General features: G+C 49.0%; 1 protein-coding gene across 3 annotated transcripts in view; it reads left to right on the top strand.

Annotated features, from left to right (window-relative positions):
- The window catches only part of CREB5 (cAMP responsive element binding protein 5), a 379,878-nt gene that overhangs the window by 126,352 nt on the left and 233,336 nt on the right, over positions 1-20,190 (top strand). The window lies entirely within an intron of this gene.

Below are 20,190 nucleotides of genomic sequence, written 5' to 3'. Positions count from 1 at the left end.
CATGCAGTCGTGCACTTAACATGCTTTGATGCATGATTCCAATATGTCTTTTATCCTTCTGACAGGTACCTAAGCACAGAAAAGTTCTAAATCAAAGAATATAGGCTGCTTTTTATCTACAGCAAAAAAGGAATAATTTGCAGATTCCAGAAAGAAAACTTGCTTTGAGATGTTGGCTCATACCATATACCTTAAAAGAAATTAAAGATGTGTGATGTTGGTTACACGGCACTAATAATGAATGAGTACAAAACGAAGAGCTTTGTGTGTTTTGGAGACCCATGTTACTTACTTAAAAGTTATGAATTATGATGTTTTTTTCAAGTTAGGTCAATCTAAATGTAACACCTACCCATCTAGATAGAAAGGGAACAAAAAGTTTTAATGTATCTAGGCTTTCAGAAAGCTTTGGATAAAGCTTTACATGGCTATTTTTTTTACTTTCTTAATGCAGATTAAAACAGGGGTGTCATACTCAGTTGGTCCCACAGGTGGGATCTGGATTGCAGGGCTGCTCACAGACTGGACAAACAAGGTCCAGTGGTGGGGTAAGCAGCGGCAGTGTTAAACTGGATGCCAGCCCTAGAGATGCATCAGCTCTTCCACCATGGGAGTTAGCACCAATGGCCATTTGTACACACCATGGTGGTCTACTTTGGTTTAATTCTCCCTAAATTGAAGCCCTGGGTTTTTAAAAACACCAATTCAATTTAGGGTGAAGTAAACCCCCGTGGTGTGTACACAAGGGTGGGGCCCAATCCTTACCTGCCTCTCCAGTGCTGGGAAGGGGAGGGGAGGGCGAGCTGCTGTTGGGCTGAGCAGTCCCTGAGCTGGCGGGGGGGGGGGGGGGGGGGAGGGAGGGGAAGGAGCTGGTGCTGTCATCCATGGCACTAGTGGTGCCCTCTAGGTGGCATCTGCCCATAGGCACCCAGCCCAGGCAGTCCTGGGGGGCACCGCAGGCACGGAGGGAAGCACTGGGTCCCCAGGCAGGCTCAGGGAAGGGGGGGAGGGGGGAATCAGGCTTGCTGCTTTATTTTTTTTTCCCTTCAGTGGAGCCTGCCTGCACGGGCTGCCGCTGGGCTGCCTGCACAGCCCCTAAACTGCATGGGGCCTGGTGTTTCCCTCCGCAGCTGTAAGGTAGCAAACTAAAACACCTCAGACATGTTTTCTTTTGCTGTGTCCCAAAGCCATTTAACACGCATTACACCGCCAACATGTGTAGACAGCTGCATCATTAAAGCAGTGCAAAAGGGTATTAAGCCACTTTAAAGGACAATTTTGTGGCATGTACAAATGGCCAATGTTGCATATCTCACTGCTGAAGTTCTGGGCCCCTGAGCAGATCTGGAGGTAAAGCTTCTCAACCAGAGCTGGCCCCACAGGCTGGATGAACCATCGCCACAGTCTGGATGTTTGACAGCCCTGGATTATATTAGAAATCATTAAAAAGGATCAGGAACTAGTTATTAGGTTGAATCTGAAGTTGAGTTTAAACATATTCAGTCTTGGTAGATGAAAGAAATAGTGTCCATCAGAGAGGACTAACCTCAGAATTATGTTTCTTTTGAAAAACCCTCACCATTAGGACCTGATCCTTTCATCACAGACCCTTACTTTCACAATGAACTTACTTGAATACAATGGAACTCTGCCAGGACATAGGGGGTCTGTGTTAGTCCAGTTGCTGGATCAGGACCCTAACTGATTTATTTTGGAGAAGAATGAAGGGATAAATCTTTGGGCTATTACCAACTTCCTCTGAAGCAAGTGAAGTGAAACACAGCTGCTGTGATGGTGTCCGATACATATTCTGGCAAGACTTTAAAATGCTTTCCGTAGAGAATTCTCCAAATAAGCCAAGAATCTGGATTCTAGCCACTGGAGAGTTGTATGCATTTTCTGAAGAATTGTAGGTTGTAGTACGTCTCTTTATCTGGGTATTTCACAATAGCATCCAGAATATCCAGATAAAGAAATGGAAGGGCTCAAAACAGTTGTCTAATTTCTTTCCCCTAAAATAAGATATGCATCAAGAAATTATAATAAAGGATCAAAAAATATTAAATCACTAGCCTAAATGGTTATGAATGCTGTTCTTCTCTTCCTTGCCTGTATCTATTTCGATCTTCTTTTCTTTCACCAAATATAAATGGCAGTTAGCATCAGAGTGTTTCAGAGATGACAATCCTGTAGCTTGCTTGTGTCCCATGTGTCTGTCCAATTATTAGAACTGACAACAGTTGATTTGTTTAAAGAATGTGGTCCAGAAAAATCACAAGCTGTTCAGAATTTGCAATTACTTTTGAACAGGATTATTTAATTTAATTTGGATCTTAGTCTAGATTGTAAACAGTGCAGTGAGCATACTATAGTTTTTAGAAGGTCTTACCATCAGAGAGAGATTTCTGTGGATGCAAGATAAAACTCAAAATCAGGTTTTGGGTGTCACTGTGTATGTTGGTGGATTCATTATTTTCACCCTCTATGAAGATTCTGCAGCATTTACTTACAAGTCTTTGTTACTGTCAACGTTCTAGTAAACTCATTCATTTATAATATTTGTGATGAGTGAAAGCAATAAGGACACAAATGCCATCAGGCTAAGTTAATTTAAAATGATAAAATGAGTTGTTAGTGAACACTTTCTGTTATTCATTCATTTCTAATAATTATGTATAACCATAAATTGAATTTACTACCTCTAACCCAGATATATTTAATTTAATTTCAATATATGAGATCCAGTTTGAAGGCACTGAGAAATTAATACAGTATTTTTTTCTGTGTAATGACATTTTTCAGAGGATCTAAAGTTAGTGAAAATAATTCCATCCCATTACTGTTGGAACCATGGGATAAAATGGAGCCCAGTGAAGTTATATTATATTATTTTTGAGAATATTCTAAAGATTGATTCACTTTCTAATTCAATGTAATGTTAAAGTCAGCAGGATACTCCCATTCATATGCACACATCCCCACAGTTCCCATGAGGAAAGAAAAACAAGGATATTGTATTGATGAGACAGGTAAATGCACAAGAAATGTTGTGAGGATCTTAGATCTCAGACTCCATGGAGAATGTTGTAAATAATGCAGGCTTGGAGATCTGTTGTAAAATCTTTTCTAACTAAGGTGCAAATTTTAATGAAGTATTGTTTTTATTAAAGCTGTGGCGTGGCAATAGTGAGTTGGCTAATGACAGGGATCTTGAATGTCTGTCTTTCATGGGGATGATTTGTTTACCAGCAGCACCAGCCAAACTTTAGCTTAGCTTATCAGGATTGTCAGTATCTGCTCAAGAGATTCATCAGTTCAGTATTATAGAGGTCTGGCTGATGTTAAAATAGTACTATACAATTTTAATAAATTCATAGGATTTAAATGGGTTTAAAATGAGGCTGCATCTGAACAAATTTCCTATGAAATCTCCTGCTTAATATTGTGAACTTGCAGTTGCATGGTTTACTTGCCCAAGGTTTCACAACATAAATTCTAAATTTAGCTTTGACTGAACGTATGTGATTGAGAATGGGAGCCAGCTTCTACTGTACTTTGGCTTGAAGACATGTTGTGGAAATCTTTGCTGCTAGGTTCCCTAAAATTACCTTTCAGCACATTTTCGTGCCTCTAACCAAGGTATATTTGGTTCAGTTGATCCAAAGGTTAATTCTTCCTTCCCTCCTTACTGTGGGTTCCAGGCCCAGGTAGGAAGGAAACCTAGATCATCCCGAGTTGTTGTATGCCATCTGTTAGGGCATCAGAATAGGCAGCAGAATAGGATTCCTGCAGTGAAATAGCAAAGCAGTGATACGGCATGCCAGGAAACTGCAAAGCCCCCTAATGGAGGAAAGTGAGGTTAGTAGTTTCTTTCTGAGTTATGCTTTCAGAGCTATGCTGACGTGATGCAGGGAAGAATCGTGTGGAATGGTTTCTGGGCTCTGTGACAGAGATGATAATCCATATTTGCTGCCAGTTTTCCCTCAGGCCTCTTCATAGTTCTGTTGCTCTGATATGGAACTTCTGACTCAACAGATTTGTTGAATACGGTCTTAAAATTTGGTAAACAGAGTCCATTCCAGGAAGCACGATTACACTCCGTACTACTTTGTGGGAAATTTTGGATCATTTATCCAGTCTGGTCTTGCATTCTGAAAGCCAAGGTAGCTAAGTTGACTCATCCTTTTGGTAGGTCAAAGAATACCTCAAATGAGAGTTGTTAGAGATGTTCTTCCTTTTTCAGCATTCCCGGAGGCTAGTGGAGAAGTCTTTTTTCAGACATATTAGGTATCTTTCAAAGCTATGGCTGCTGCTTTTTTGTGGTCCAGAATTAAAATGAAGCATGAGGAAATAAGATTTCTGCTACTGATCACTTGATGACCTTTCCTTCCTCCTTCCTGAAATTTTGATGCCCATAAAAACATTCTTCTTTTACTTGGCTTCATAATATTGTCAGTAACTTGTAGTTATGAATAATCTTAGACTTCTAGAAGTTATTTTAAGGTGTGATACGGAGAACGTTGAATCAATGGAAACCCAGTGAATTCAGGAGCTTTGGATAAGGACCATAAACTACCTGAAATTTGCAAGTTTCTTTGAATGTGATGAGTGAGCAAAATGTGAAAAAACACAAGCACAGGGATTTTTTTTTCTGTTTTGTTTTTGTACTTCAGGTCTCTTAGACCATTAATTCCCTGGCACATGCATTGTCTTTATTTGCTCTATGTTTGTACAAAGCTCTGCGCAGTGGGTGCCTGATCTTTGATCAGGGACCCCAGGTACTCCTGTAAGACAAATAATAAAAAATAATATTAGGCTTGAGCAGAACCCAGAAATTCAGAGAGAAGAAATGGCATGTGGGGAACAACAAAAGCTGAAAAGCAAACAGGTTTTTTTTACAAACTTCTTTTTTTCTATTTTCAGTTTAAATTTTGGGTGAGAACTCAAGTCAGTTCACCTTTCCTTATGACAGGATCAATGAGCTCTAAGGGCATGTGTAGACAAAATGGGGGCCCTAACTTGAAGCGGTGGTTTTTAAAAAAAACACCACTTCAATTTAGGGCTAATTAAACCCCTGTATTGTCCACACACCTGACTTACCTGCCTCTCCAGCAGCAGGGAGGGGAGGGCTAGCTGCTGGCAGGCGGAGCGGTCCCTGGGCTGGGGGTGGCAGGGGGCCGGTGCTTCCCTCTGAGGCAGCAGCAGCGCCGCCCCTATGTGGCACCCTCTCGCAGGCACCCAGCTCGGGTGGTCCTGGAGAGCACCACAGATGCAGAGAAAATCACTGGGCCCCAGCGCAGCTCAGGGAGGCAGGCTCCGGGGGGGGAGATCAGGCTCACAACTTTTTTTTTTTATCCTCTCTTGGGTGGAGCCTGCCTTCCTGGGCTGCTGCCAGGCTGCCTGCAGGGCTTCCTGCAGAGCCCCCGAGCTACACAGAGTCTGGTGCTTCACTCCGTGGCTGGTAGGGCAGCAAACTAGAACTACTTGAAGGAGTTTTGTAGTTTGCTGCGCCTCAAGTCATTTTAGGTGCATTATGCCGCCAAATTGCTAAAGTGGCTGTAATTAATGCACAATATGCCACCAAGGCACGCAAACACCAACACCATTAAAGTGGTGCAAAAGCATTTAGCCCACTTTAAAGTGTTGTGCACATGTGCCCCTCATTTCGTCTACTCATGGTCTAAGTTGCGTTCAGTCCTCAAAGACACCATAAATAATTTAAAACCAACAAGCATTTAGCACAGTAAGAATAAATACTGAATATTACCTCTCATTGATATGCTAATTTCCTTTCTGTCCCTTATTCTTCTATGCAGTTCAAAAAGGAAAATACAGATACTCCTGCCATGTTTAAAAGCTTTTCTGTTGCATGGTACCATGGTAGGCAGAGTGCCAAAAGCAAAACTGCCAACACTGAGTATGTCAATGATACAGCCATTGAGAGGGCAGTGTGTGTGTGTGTGTGTGTGTGTGTGTGTCCGTGTGCGCGCGCCACACACACGCACACACATTCATCAATGGAAGTTATTCAGGAAGAAGGTGCTACTAGCAAAGAATAATGCTACATAAAGGCTGTGTCTACATGAGATGCTGGCTGCTCAGTAGCCCAATGCTATTGCACAGTAGCATCACATGGTAAAAAGCTGTGACGTGATGCTACTACACAGTAGTATTAAGCTACTGTGCAGTAGCATCACTAAAAAGGTGTTTGCCGGCCCTACTGCATGGTAACTTGGGTTATTCTGCATGTATTTAGTCCTTGTATAAATAAGGACTAAATAAATACGCAGTAACCACTGTACAGTAGTGTCTCATGTAGATGCAACCAAAGAGAATGAGGACACATCTTGGGATTTATTAATGCTGAAAGATGTAAAACTTTTCTAAAGTTTAGAAATTTGTTTTGAAAACCAAGTATTTTTCCTGCCCTTGCAACCTTCTGTAATATCTTCTGAGAGCAAGGGAGGAGGATGGATGGGAGTCTTACCTATGCCAGACACACAAGAACAGTCCCTGGCACTATGGGTGTATATAGATGAAATGGGGGCTTACTTCACCTTAAATTGAAACAGTGGGTTTTTAAAAACACCACTTCAATTTAGGGCAAAGTAAACCCCTGTGTTGTGTACACCTGTGTCTTTCCTGCCTCTCCGGTGGTGGGGAGGGGAGGGCGAGCTGCCAGTGGGTGGAACGGTCCCTGGGGTGGGGTGGGTGCAGGGCTGGTGCTTCTCTCTGTGGCAGCGGTGCCTCCCCCCCCCCAAGCAGCACCACCTGCAGGCACCCAGCTTGGGCAGACCTGGAGGGCACTGCAGCTGTGGAGGGAAGAATCAGGTCCCCATTCAGGCAGGCAGGCTCCAGAGGGGAGGGGAGGGGAGGGGTGGGTAAAAGATCAGGCTCGCCACTTTTTCCCCCCCCCACTTCAGTGGAGCCTGCCTTCCCGGGCTGCCTACACAGTTCCTCAGCCACACGGAGCCCAGTGCTCTGCTCTGCAGCTGTAGGGCAGCAAACTAAAACTCCTCAGATGAGGCCCCAAAGTCATTTTAAGGTGCATTATGCCGCTGAATGTGGTACAGTGGCTGGAATTAATGTGCAATATGCCACCGCCGCATGCAAACACGAATGCCATTAAAGTGGTGCAAAAATGCCACGCACACGTGCCCCTCATTTCATCTACACAAGCTCTAGGTTGCTGCTGTAGCTGCTACAGTATAGTGTGACTGCCCCAGCTGTTGCTCCTACAGCAGCAAGACCGTATCCACACACCCAGCTGCTGCTGCAGAAACAATGCCATGGAGCTGTTTTTCTTGCTGGGGCAGACTTCACAAGGGTGGTGGACAATTCTGGTGCCCCTACTAAGTTAACACCCATGGTCTACCCCAAGTTATGTTACTAAAGGAATACATCTTTCTCTTTGCTTTCTGTAAGCTTTTCAGACCCATTAATTCTTAGTAGGTTCTAATTATTGATGTTATAGTGATCACTCATTTTCTGATGTAACCTTGTTGGTGGATCCATTGAGTGTTTCTGTCTATGATTCAGGAGTCCCAAGGTGAATGTGAACAGATGGAATAATTTTTCTTCTACTCTTTTAAAATAAATACTATCCATTGGGAAGCCCAGAAAACTAGCAGTTTGTTAAAGGCACTTGCAGTACTTTTACCACACTATGGATTCTTTCAGAGTATGGATATATTCAGTTACAAGATGGTCAAAGAGTTTTCTCTCAACCACATTCCTGTTCTTCTTGTGTCCCAATCTGTGACTGCAGATTTCATATTTGGATGCACCTTTTGTTTAGAACGTTAGAACAAAAACATGCAAACATAGCTGGTATTTGATGTGATAGTATGAATGCATATTCAGCGTATAAACATACTTGCACCCACATGTGCTCTTTCTCTGATACCCTATGCTGTGGGGCTGCAAAAGAGAAAGATCATTTACAGCAAGATTTGACACACTACCACTCCCAGTGAGATGGTGTCTATAGCCTTAAAAGGGTCCAGACTTGTGTTCTTGAAAGGGACCAGAGTAAAGGGCTGTCACCATCTAGGATACAGCTATGTACTGTAACTGAGAGCAAGCAGTTCAGATAGCTTTCTCAGATTCTTTGTCTTACCCTTATCAGATCAGGCTATCAGAGAGCAGATAGACAGGTAAGTCTGAAAGACCTTTGAACCTAATTAAAGTTATACCACAAAGAAATCAAATTCATGTGGTTTGCATTTTAGATAGTTACATTTGGTGGGCTGCACTTACTTTTATTTGGTAATCTAATGCAGACCATGTGAACATTTGAAACGCTTTTAACAGTTAAACCAGCTCAAATAACACAGAACCAGAACAGCAATAAAGAATGAATTAAGACTGATTGAAACTGTGGCCAAACTTTTTTCTCTCCCTTAAAGGAATATATATTTTTGGGAATTGCATCTTCAGCTTTTAACAACGCAATAACTATTCTTTATCTTTTAAATACATGTTTCAAATGAATAGCTTAGAAATTTGTTCTTTATTTGCAGTATGTTTTTAATTAACCCGGTGTTCCAAGGTAAATTTGGTTACAATATGGAACAACTGATGCACCTATCAGTGCATTTTGATTTGTGAAATAGTGATCATATATCTCTGAGAACTCAAAAGATGCTGGCATTTAAAATACTGGGCAAAATAAGAATAACGGTATATAAGGATAAGAAAATAAGTATTCAAGTTGCAGTTTTCATTGACATAAACTGACCCACAAGTTTTCCTGTTTCGATAGCCATCTGTTTTCGCTGTCTATCATTACATACATCTTATGCAAAAAAGAAAAAAATTGGTGCAGTTTTGCTTTATTTCTCCTTTTGCAGAGCAAGAGGCATTGACTAAAGGCCTCGAACCTGTCCAAAATATCCCACATAGGGGTATGGTGGGTAAACTATTCCCCATTGTACCACTAGTGCATCTGACCTGAGCAAAGTGGTGTAGTTTACATCCAGTGGGAATAGCAATACTGATTTTGTAGATTCTAGGAATACTCAATGGTTAAGTCTTGCACTGTATTCAGTCCCGTATTCTACATAAATCCCAAATGGATTTAATAGGATATTTTGCTGGCATTAAGTGATTGGACCACAGGTTTTGTAAAAGCTCTTCTGTTTTCATAGACTGTATCCTGAAGAAAAAAAATGTTCATTCAGGGAAGGGAGGGGTGGGAGAGGGGGAGTGAGACAATAAGATAAAGGCAAATCTTGTGGCATTCTGCTTCATGGCACAGAGCCAGCTGGAGATCAGTGACAAACCTGACTTCTTGGCTACGAAGCAGAACTGCAATACTGGATGGATAGTTCCTTCCTCCCACAACTGTTTTGGTGTGGTTGTGTAATAGTATATTCCAATTGCTGCCTGTGTGTGGAGTGTGCTACTTTACCCACTCTATACCCCAAGGTCTTTTGGGGATTATGTTGGAAAGGTCCAGCACAGGCAGAGCCTCTCCATTTAGGTTCAACTTGGCCTGCTTTGAAATTGTTGTAATCCTACTGGGGACTGGTCTCTACATATAATTATGCAATTAATATATACATATACCACTACATGACAGTGAGATTTTTTTTTTTTTTTTTTTTTTTTTTTTTTTACTTGTTGCTATTTTTCTGGCAGCAATTTTCAGGGCTCCCCTGCTGTCTGTATAACACTACATGCAAACAGTTCTAAGAGCTGTTTTGATAGGAATTTCCTATAAACAAATAATAAAGGGAAGGGGAAAAGACTCCTGTTGATTTTAAGACAGTCAGGAACGTAAGAAAATAATTGAGTTTTGAAAAAAACATGAAAAATTAATAAATGCTAAGTAGTTAGCAATGTCATCTTTGTCTTTTGTTCAGACTGTTTATTCACAAATGTTAATTGCATTCACTCACTGCATTTTCTATTCTTTAACACTCTTCCTAAAGGCAGAATAATGTTTTGATTATATCTGGATGTCAAACACTGCCTGCTGACTTGCTTTGTACTTTCTGGGCAAGTCACACCAAGTTTTTCAAAACTGATTTGTGACTACAGTATCACAGATCCTGAGACATCCACGATCATACCATTAGATTTAAAATAGTCATATTTTGCGTGCTTTGTATTTAATTTCCTGGCCCCTTCAAGTTCACTTGAGTTTCATTTTCAAGCTCTTCTCTGTGACCATGAAGGGTTGTACGCACAACTTTGGTAACTGGAATTCTAAGAAAAATACCACTTACTGCATGTTTTTTTTAGTCTATTTTATACTGTTCATCTTCAAAATGGCTTATAATTATCAACTAATTAATTTTGAATCACCCACATGAAGTAGGTAAATATTTTATTTTATAGATAGGAAAGCCAAAAAGCAGAGTTTATATTAGCAAAGTTGGAGTTTCTCTGGTTATGATCAAGGGCCGTGAGATGAAGATCAGGCACAGCATAGCACAGTGATTTGCCCAGGGCCACAGAGCTAGTCAATAACAAAGTGACATTAGAATCCCCAGTTACACCTTATGCAGCTGGTTCCCAGATGCACTCTTTCTGAAGCACAGCCCTGTATCATATACACATGCTATTTTCTCTTACTAGTTCTATATTATGCAGAAAAAGAAAATCATGCAGTCCCATTGTAATTTCATTGTCTTCTGTTGATTGATATTAGATCATTAGGTTGAATTATTGGCAATTTCACTTACTGAGAAACTCCAAGAGAAAAGGTTGTTTAAACGATAACTAAAAGTGCACATTTAAACTTTAACATTTTTAAGAATAGAAGAGTTCTTTCTTTCTTTCTTTCTTCCAAGACGGCCGCCGACAGCTGAAGCCCTTCTAAGCTCCTCCAGCTCAGGTGCTTTCAGCTCGTTGCCCCGCGCTCCCTGCCCCCCTTTTCCTGTCCCCCCCCCAAAAAAACCCTTGCCTCTCCCCACCCCGTCCCTGGGGACCCCCTCCCTGCCCCTTCCCCCCACTTTCTGAGCCTTTTTCCCCTGGGCTCTGGCAGCCTCGTTTGTCTCTGCCCCTCCCCCACCCCCGCCTGAGTTCTCCCTTTGATTTCTGCTGCCTCCCTCCCCCAGGGCCCCTTCCCTTGGTCCCCGCCATCTCCCCTTGCCTTGGGGCTTGCCCTGAGCCCCTGCGGGGTTGCTCTGCCCCCCCTCAGGCCGATTTTGGGGCGTTTTCAGCCCCCTCCCAGTCCCAGTCCCCTGTGTCAGCCTGAGGCTTTTTTTTTTTGTGCTTTGCAGTTTAACCCTGTCCTGGCGAGGAATGGCAGCTCCTACGCCTGGCAGCTGGCATGAGGATGTCTCTCGGGACCTCCCACTGTCTCATGGCCTGAGGGTTCATGCCCCTCTCCATGTGGGGCTCGAGGCTTGCGTGGAGACTCTGGCCGCCCTCCTGGGATGGCGTACCATCCGCTACGCGGGGCGCGTGAACACGGTCCTGATGATCTATTTGAGCAAGCCTGCCTTGGTTGACAGGGTGTGTGCGGAGGGCCTGGACATTGCGGGCGTCCACTACCCTGTCACGCCTCTAGAGACTCAGGCAGTGAGGGTGGTGATTTCCAACGTCCCACTGCACGTTTCCGATCGGGAGCTGGCCAGGGGACTCGAGGCCTATGGGGTTCCTGCGAGTCCTTTCGCTGCCTGCCGATGGGAAGCAAGGACCCTCAGGGGAAGCACGTCCTGTTCTTTCAGAGGCAGGTCTTCATGCTCCTCAAGGAGGGCCCCCAGTCGCTACCTCGCTCCCTGAGCCTCACGCTCGAGGGTCGGAGGTTCATTATCTATCTGTCTGTGGGAGAGACCACGTGCTTCAAGTGCGGGGGCTCCTCCCACCTGGCTGCGCAGTGCCCTCAGGGCAAGGCGGCTGGACCATCGCCACCTGTGGCAGCACCGAGAGACGGCGCGTTGACCTCTGGGGCACGTGGCAGGCCCAGGGAGGCTGGGAGCTCTTCCTCCCGACCTCCTTCCACCCCCACTCCATCTCAGGGGACTGGGGTCTCCAGTGGGAAGCCATCGTCCAGCGGAAGGTCTGGTGCTACTACCATGGCCCCACCGCCCCCTCCCCCGTCTGTGGCGCCCCCTGCCCTCGGTACGGCAGCCCCACTGGGTGGAGGGGCGGACGCTTCCCCTTGCCCCCTGCCTGCCCCGGCCGAAGTGGCTGGGGTGGCCAGGGACTGTGGCGCTGGAGCCTCATCGGATGATGGGGCTTGGGCCTTCTCCCAACCACCCGACAAAGAGAGGGAGATGAGGGGGGCCTCTCAGGACGCCCCATCCCTGACAGACCCCTCCTCGGCCAGCGCCGAGGGCCCCCCCACTACAGAGCCGGACCCCACTCCGGCTGCCACACCACCCGCCCCGTTGGATGTAGCCATCGATGGGGCAGACTTAGCGGGGGGGAGGGGCCTTCAGGGGGCCCCCTCCCCTTGCCTGCCCCCCCAGCCTCCGGAGTCGGGCGGCAGCAGGGATAGTGGCGAATGTCTCTCTTCCGGTGGCCTGGCCCCGGGGGTGGCGGGAGAGCCTACTGCCCCTTTGGTCACGCCCCAGCCTAGCGGATCAGATGGGGAAGTTAGCGAGATGGAGATCCAGCTTTCGGAGTGTCACAAGAGACGTCGTGAGCGGGATGGCCCCTCCCCCCCAAAGAAGACAGGGAATGTCCTCGTGGAGCCAGTCCTTGACTCGGACGACGAGAGGCAGCTGATGTGCCTGGACATCGAGGGGGTCGACACTACAGTTGCGGGCGAGCTCCCGCCGGGGATGCGGCCTCGCTGCTCTTCCGTAGGCAACATCCACCCCAAGCTGGCGGAGCCCCCCTGGGTCCCTCCTGACTATGGGGGACTCCTGTCCTTGCTGAAGCTAACTAAGGGGCAGAAAAATGTAGCGGGGCGCATCACCCAGTGGTGTGCGGACCCCAAAGTGTTTGTCAAGGCTGCCAGGGCGGCAGTCAAGCTCATGCAGCAGGATCGGGGCACACACCAGATGGCCTACCGTCTGGACAAGCTTGCCCAGAGGGTGAGAGTGGAGTGGGGCCTGGGCGGGTCCCTCAACTAGAGTAGGGCACGGTAGGCCTTCCCTGACCTGTCTGTATTGCCTTGCTCTGCTCTTGGGTGCTCGCTCTTCCACCTGCACTTTGCTTTGCTCTTCCTCTCCCACACCCACACCCATGGCAGCCACAACCATTGGCACCTTCAACGTCAACGGCTGTCGAGACGCAGTGAAGCGCGAGGCCGTCCTGGAGCTCCTGCGACAGAAGAGGCTGGCCGTCGCCTTCCTACAAGAGATGCACTCTGACAGGTTCAACCAGGCGGCCTGGCGGGCTGCCTGGCAAGGACAGGTGTTCCTGAGCCACGGCACCAACCTCCACGTGGGGGTCGCGACACTCTTATCACCGCAGCTGCAGCTTGACGCGGCGGTGCCGTGGGAGGTCGTCCCCGGCCGCCTGCTAACCGTCCACATCACCGTCGCACAACACCGCCTGCTGCTCATCAACGTCTACACGCCCTCCGATGGCCAGGAGAGGGTCGCTTTCTTTGAGACTTTGGCTGCCCACCTGCGCGAAGCTAGCGAGGATGATGACCTGCTCCTCCTCGGGGGAGATTTCAACTGCACCACTGCCCCACGCCTCGACTGCACAGGGCCTGAGCCCCACCTGCCCTCCGCTCGCAAGCTGCAAGCTGCCCTGGAGGGGGCAGACCTCGTGGACGTCTGGCGAGCCCTGCATCCTGATGCGCGCCAGTACACCTGGGCCAAGATGAGTGCCGGCGGTCTCACCATGGCTCGCCTCGACCGCCTTTATATCACCAGGCACCACCTGCCACTCCTGCGCAGCAGCCGCATCGCTCCCTCGGGTCTATCAGATCATGGCCTGGCCTTCAGTGAACTGAGCCTGCCGGGGAGAGCCTGTGCACGGGCACCGTATTGGTGTTTGAACGTTAGTCTGCTTCGGGACTCTCATTTCCGGGACTGCTTTGCCCACTTTTGGCGGAGGTGGGAGGCTGTGAGACCGAGCCACTCCTCCTGGAAGCTGTGGTGGGATGTGGGCAAGGTACAGACCCGAGCCTTCTGCCAGCAGTACACCCAGCTGGCCGTAAATGAGACGCGCCGCCGTATCCGGGAGTTGGAGGAGGACGTGGTGGAGCTCGAGGCTGCTCTGTTGGCCGCTGGCAGCGATGCAGCACTGAGCGAGAGCCTCCGCCTCCTCAGGAAATGCCTGCGTGACTTGGCGGAGAGTGCGGCCCGCGGCGCGAGGATCCACGCCTGCTGCCAGGAGCTGGTGGAAACTGACGCCCCGACCCGCTTCTTTTTCGACCTGGAGCGGCGGAGGGCAGCGAGCAAAGTCTTGGATCATCTCAAGACTCCTGAGGGCCGGGTCATTACAGAGCCGGGCGAAGTACGCGAACGTGCCGTCGCCTTCTATCGCGACCTGTTCGCGGCCGAGCCGTTGTGCCCCGAGGCCACGCGGGAACTCCACAAGGGCCTACCGCATCTCGATGCCCTGGAGGCCGGCGAGCTGGAGTGGGACTTGTCCCTGGAAGAGCTGGCGGCTGCCACGGCCAGCCTCGCCTCCGGCAAAGCCCCGGGCCTCGACGGGCTGCCTGCCGAGTTCTACAAGACCTTCTGGCCTCTCCTCAGCCCCAGCCTCCTGCGCGTTTTCCAGGAGAGCCTTGCCAACAAGGTCTTGCCGATCAGTTGCCCCTGAGCGGTGCTGACCCTGCTGCCCAAGAAGGGAGACCTGGGCTACATGAAGAACTGGCGGCCGGTCTCCCTCCTGTGTGCGGACTATAAGATTCTGGCTAAAGCGCTGGCCACCCACCTCCGCACGGTCATGGCCTCTCTCACCGGGCCCGAGCAGAGCTACTGCGTGCCGGCAGGACCATACAAGACAACCTGTTCCTGCTGCGGGACCTACTCACGGCTAGTGAGCTCTTTGGCCTCGACGTCGGCCTCCTCTCTCTCGACCAGGAGAAGGCCTTTGACCGCGTGGGCCACGCTTATCTCTTCCACACACTGGAGGCCTTTGGCTTTGGGCCCCTCTTCACCGGGGCCCTCCGGGTCTTGTACCGAGACATTTCCATCCTGCTCAAGGTGAACGGGGTGCTTTGCGCTCCATTCTCCGTGCTCAGGGGCATTCGCCAGGGCTGTCCGCTGTCGGGCATGCTCTACGCCCTGGCCATCGAGCCGCTGTTACACGCGCTGCACTGCCGCCTGAGTGGGGTGGCCCTGCCATTGGCCACGGGCCCGTCCGCTGGCCCTCGTCTCCAGCTGTCGGCCTGTGCGGATGACGTCACCATCTTCCTTGACACCCAGGAAGACGTGCGGTCTCTGGCAGATTGCCAGCGGGCCTACGAGCGCGCCTCCTCCGCCCGCATCAACTGGGGCAAGAGTGACACTCTGCTGCTTGGCGCATGGACTGGCACGCCTCCCCCAGACTTGCCGGGGGGCCTCGCCTGGCGCCGCAAGGGCCTCAAGGTCTTGGGCGTGTTCCTGGGGCGGACAACCTTCATGGCACGCAACTGGGACGGCCTCCAGGAGGGAGTGGAGGCCTGCCTGCAGTGGTGGCACTGGCGCCTGCCCAGCCTTTCCTACCGGGGGCGCGTCCTCGTCATCAATAACCTGGTGGCGGCGACCCTGTGGCACCGCTGCTCGGTGCTGGACCCTCCGCCGGAGCTACTGGAGAGACTGCAGCGGCTCCTGGTCGATTTCCTGCGGGACGGACGCCACTGGCTCCCACGAGCTGCCCTCTACCTGCCCACCGGCGAGGGGGGCCAGGGCCTGATCGATCTGGCCAGCAGGGTGGCCGCCTATCAGCTGCAGGCCATCCAGCGGCTCCTGTACACCGAAAGCCACCTCCCGTGGTGACAGCTGGTGTGCCAGTTCCTGCGGCAAGTGAGGGGACTCGGCTTTGACCGGGAGCTGTTTCAACTGGAACTCACCTTCCTGAACGGGGCGGTCCTTCCCCCGTTCTACCGCAGCATGGTGCGGGCCTGGCAGGCGGCCTTCCATCTTTGTCCCCAGGCCAGGTGCCTGCGGTTCCCGCAACTCCTTCGAAAGCCCCTGGTCCACAACCCGGCCCTGCACCGTGTCGTGCCGAGCCTGGCCTCACGGCAGCTCTCGTCAAGGCGCACTCCACCCGCCTAGAGCACCTCCTGGACCCTGCTTGGTCGGACTGGATGTCACCCGAGGCCCTGGCTGCCCGGCTGGCGATGCGCTCCGTCCTCACCGCGGGGCGGCTTCTGCGGGCCGTTAGGGCCGCCCTCCTGACGGAGGCAGTGACCGCCCTGGAAGTCCATCTCCAGACTCGCCGGCCCCTCCCCGCCATGGACGCCGCAGAAGACGCCTTCCCACCACTACCCGTCATCCCAGCGGTACCCGGCGAGCTGGCCGAGCGGCCTAACACGCTGCTCAGGCTCCCGGTGCCCCCCAGCAGCAATACGGGCTGCCCTTTTGGCACCCTGCCCCGCAAAGGCCTCTACATGTGGGTGGTGCGCACCCGGCACACCCAGGTGCTCGCCGGCCGCCCTGACACCGGGTGGCGGCGGCACCTGGCACGACCCGGGACCCCGGTGTGGTGCACGCTGTATAAGGTGCCCATTGCCAAGAAGACCGGCGACCTGCAGTGGCGACTCGTGCACGGCATCCTGGCCACTGGCACCTTTGTGCGTCACCTGGACCCAGCGGCCTCGGCAGCCTGCCCCTTCTGCCCGGGGGTGCTGGACGAGGACATTTTCCATGCGTTCCTCGACTGCCCCCGGTTGCAGCCTCTCTTTGCCGCCCTGGGCGCACTGCTTCGGGTACTGGGCCGAGACCTCTCCGAAAACGCCTATGTCCATTCCTTTCCATACTGGGCAGTCGAGCGGGCCACGGTCAGCCTGGCCAACTTCCTGCTGGGCCAGGCCAAGATGGCCACCCTGAAGAGCCGGCGAAACTGGCTCACCGGCACCGGGATGGTCGACGCCCTGCAGCTCTTCCGCCTGCTGGTGCGGGCCCGCCTCTCGTTCGAGTTTGAGCACGCTGTCCTCCGGCAGACGGTGTCCGCCTTTGAGGAGTGCTGGGCCCTCGAGGGGGCGCTGTGCCGAGTCGAGGCGGGACGCCTGATCCTCGTACTGTGATGCCACTGGCTGCTCAAGCTGCAGAGACGCGTCAAGCGGGCCGAGGCCTTGGACTTTTGTTCATGCGGGTCGAACCCAGAGGCCTCCATGGGTGTCCCCTCTGGCAGAACTGTAAATACTGTAAATAGTCCTAATGTTCGTTGTGTTGTTTTTTTTTGTTTAGAGTGTACGGGCAGGCCTTGCAGGCCATGAGCCCAGGCCTTGTTCATGAGGCCCAGAGATTCGGGCGTACTTGTACATGCTCTTTACTGGCTCCGAGTTATCACCCTCCCGGGAATAAAGGTCTCTTAAAAGTCAAAGTCAAAGTCTTTCTTTCTTTCTTTCTCTCTCTCTCTGTCACCTCATTGCAGGGTACACAGTATAAGTCTGAGAGAGGATCAGGCTCATTCCTCTGCTTTTCAGCAGATGAAACCTTGGGAATAACTGAAATATCATCTTTCAGACTTGTTTTGCACATGAAGTGAAATGTAAAGAAACTACAGGTTTCCCTCGCTTTATGTGGGTTCTGTATGTGCAAATTCGCTCTTATGCGACAACCCTTTTTATACCAAAAATTCATTATATGTGAGGTAAATTCACTCTTATGTGATCAGTGTGATGGAAGCCCTCAGTCAGCTACTTTGTGCAATGCATTGTTAGAGTGATGTGCCCCCAAATATAGTCTTCTGTGTGGATTTGTGTTCCTTGCTTGTTGTCTGTGACACGTGTTTCCGTAGTTGCCATCCCCATTATGATAGTGCCCTATGCTTGTGTGTAATGTCTGCTGTTGGCGAGTACCAAAACTGTCTTGTAAAAAGTGGCAGGAATGGATTTGAGGGTCAGTACAGTCGAGGTCTTGGATCCTATCCCTATTTGTTACACTGTAAAGTGGGTTCCCTTTATGCGAATTCAACTTATGCATTGTTTTCCAGGAATGCACTTACAGCATACAGTGAGGGAACCCTGTATTCCCTTTTTTAATGAAGGTCGGTGCTATAGTAGGAGAGAACTTTTATTTTAGTTTAGCTGAAGTTTACTGGATTTGTGAGCCCAGCAAACAATATCACATGGTTATCACTGAATTGCCAGGCTCTGTGGGAGATATTAAACTGCATCATTTTCATCACATATGCCACACTGCCTTATGCCAAGTTATCCTAATCAAGACTTAATGTATTATAAACCTTGGAATACAACATGTGGGTTTCTATGAAAGGGGACAGAGGTTTCCTTTACAATTGTGTAACTGTGCTCAAATATCTCATTTTATACAGAGGGAGTGGTGAAGGGGGTGGAGGGTGACAACTGATAAATGCAAATAACTGCAAAACATGTGGAAACACTTGTTTAAACCCTAAAGTTTTTCCACTCTCACCCATTTCTGCTGCCTCCTTAAAATGCAAAGAAGTAGTGGGTGAAAGGTTGAGATTCAGATTTTGGCCTGGATCTGAGTTTCATGAGGTTCCACTTAGCTAAGGCAAAGAAAAATTAACAGAAGGTATTTTATTTAGACCCGGCTGTTTCTGAATCTAAGCACTCTCTCTACCCTGAAAGAGTGCTTCTTCTGGGAGAGTGCATATGCATGCTGGTGACAGGTTGGTGGAACTTGCAATCTGTGTAACAGTTCCTCTGTTAGAGTTGAACAGGCAGGCAAGCCCTACTTACCTCTTTTTTGCCTGGCAGTCTGGTGGTTGGCCCAGAGCTCAGAATCTAACCTCTCTCCATGATTTTAATTGAGATAATTTTATTTGACAGTCTTCAGTAGGGCTGCGTGAAGCTTCGGTCCCTGATTCGATTTGGCGTAGATCGGCCCGATTGGGTGCTGGAATGTCCGAATCCGAATCAAATCAGAGGACCCTTTAATCTCTCAAAATTGAATTGGAACCCCTTGAATTGATTTGAAGAGATTCAGAAAGATTCGGTGATTCGGACATAGACACAGCTTTAAATGTTTTTTCTACATACCAGGCAGCTCATGAGTGCTGTGATGGTGGGGCGTGTGGAGTGTCCCACAGAAGCACAGGGGGCTCCTCAGCGCACTTGGCAGCAGAATCGGAAGTGGACCAGAAGCACTTCCGGTCCACTTCCAGGTTCACCGCTGAGCACGTGGAGGGCCCCCCTGCACTCCTGCGGGATGCTCCATCTGCCCCAGCATCGCAGCATTCACAAGCCATAGCGGTACCTCGAGGTATGTAGAAAAAACATTTAAAGCTTTGTCTGTGTCTGAATTGCTGATTCCCTGAATCGGCATTGAATCTTCAGACTCAGATTTAGCCGAATCGAATCAGGGATGGTGATCTGAATCAACAAATTGAATCACTGTCTCTGATTTTGGCTGAATCCAAATCAAATAGGGCCCGCTTCACACACCTGTAGTCTTCAGCACTTACACCCAATGCACAAAGCGATAGAGGATACAAGTTCATAGAGTTCAAATAAAGATGCCAAGTACTAAGTTCGTTTTGAGTTTTTGTCATCTGTATTTGTCTTTTCTATTGTCTTTCAGTCTGAGGATAAAATTAGTACTTAAAACAATGAATTAGTTACCCAGTTTGTTGTCAGTCTGTAAACTGCACCAGTCATTATTTATCAGTAGCTTACCCACAGCCCTTGATTTTTAAAGCAAGTTTCAGTAAGAGGGACTGCTGGGCAAAAAAGTACCAGGGTTTCATTAATGTCTACCTGAACTGGATTTGGAGACTTGCAGGAGGAACCACAGCTTAATGTCTCAACTGAGAGTCAGTCTCTAACACATTAGCATATTTCTCCTCTTTCACTATAATAGTGAAGAGCCAGCACTAAGGCTGAGCCCAAAACTTGGTGTGGAACTTAAATCACTTGGCCTTTTGGTCCAAAGGGGAGGGTACAACCAACTGATTAGTTTTGCAAGTAAGCAGAGGAATTATTAACAAATTCAACTCCTTGGTATCACAATTCCAGCATTTATTTTTTCCAGGAATAGGATACATTTTTAAAAAGATTATTGGAACCAAGGGGTTAAATAAATGTACACTGGACAAGATCCTTATATGGATCCTTTCCCATTGTTTGCTGGTGAGGTGGAGGCACTTGGCCATGTAAAGAGATGCATATCTCGGCACATACACAATCTAGAAATA

Source organism: Alligator mississippiensis, chromosome 5, assembly GCF_030867095.1.
Source record: "Alligator mississippiensis isolate rAllMis1 chromosome 5, rAllMis1, whole genome shotgun sequence".
Lineage (NCBI taxonomy): Eukaryota > Metazoa > Chordata > Crocodylia > Alligatoridae > Alligator > Alligator mississippiensis.
The sequence above is the reverse complement of the archived record's forward strand: the minus strand, read 5'-3'. Positions and strand labels throughout refer to the sequence as shown.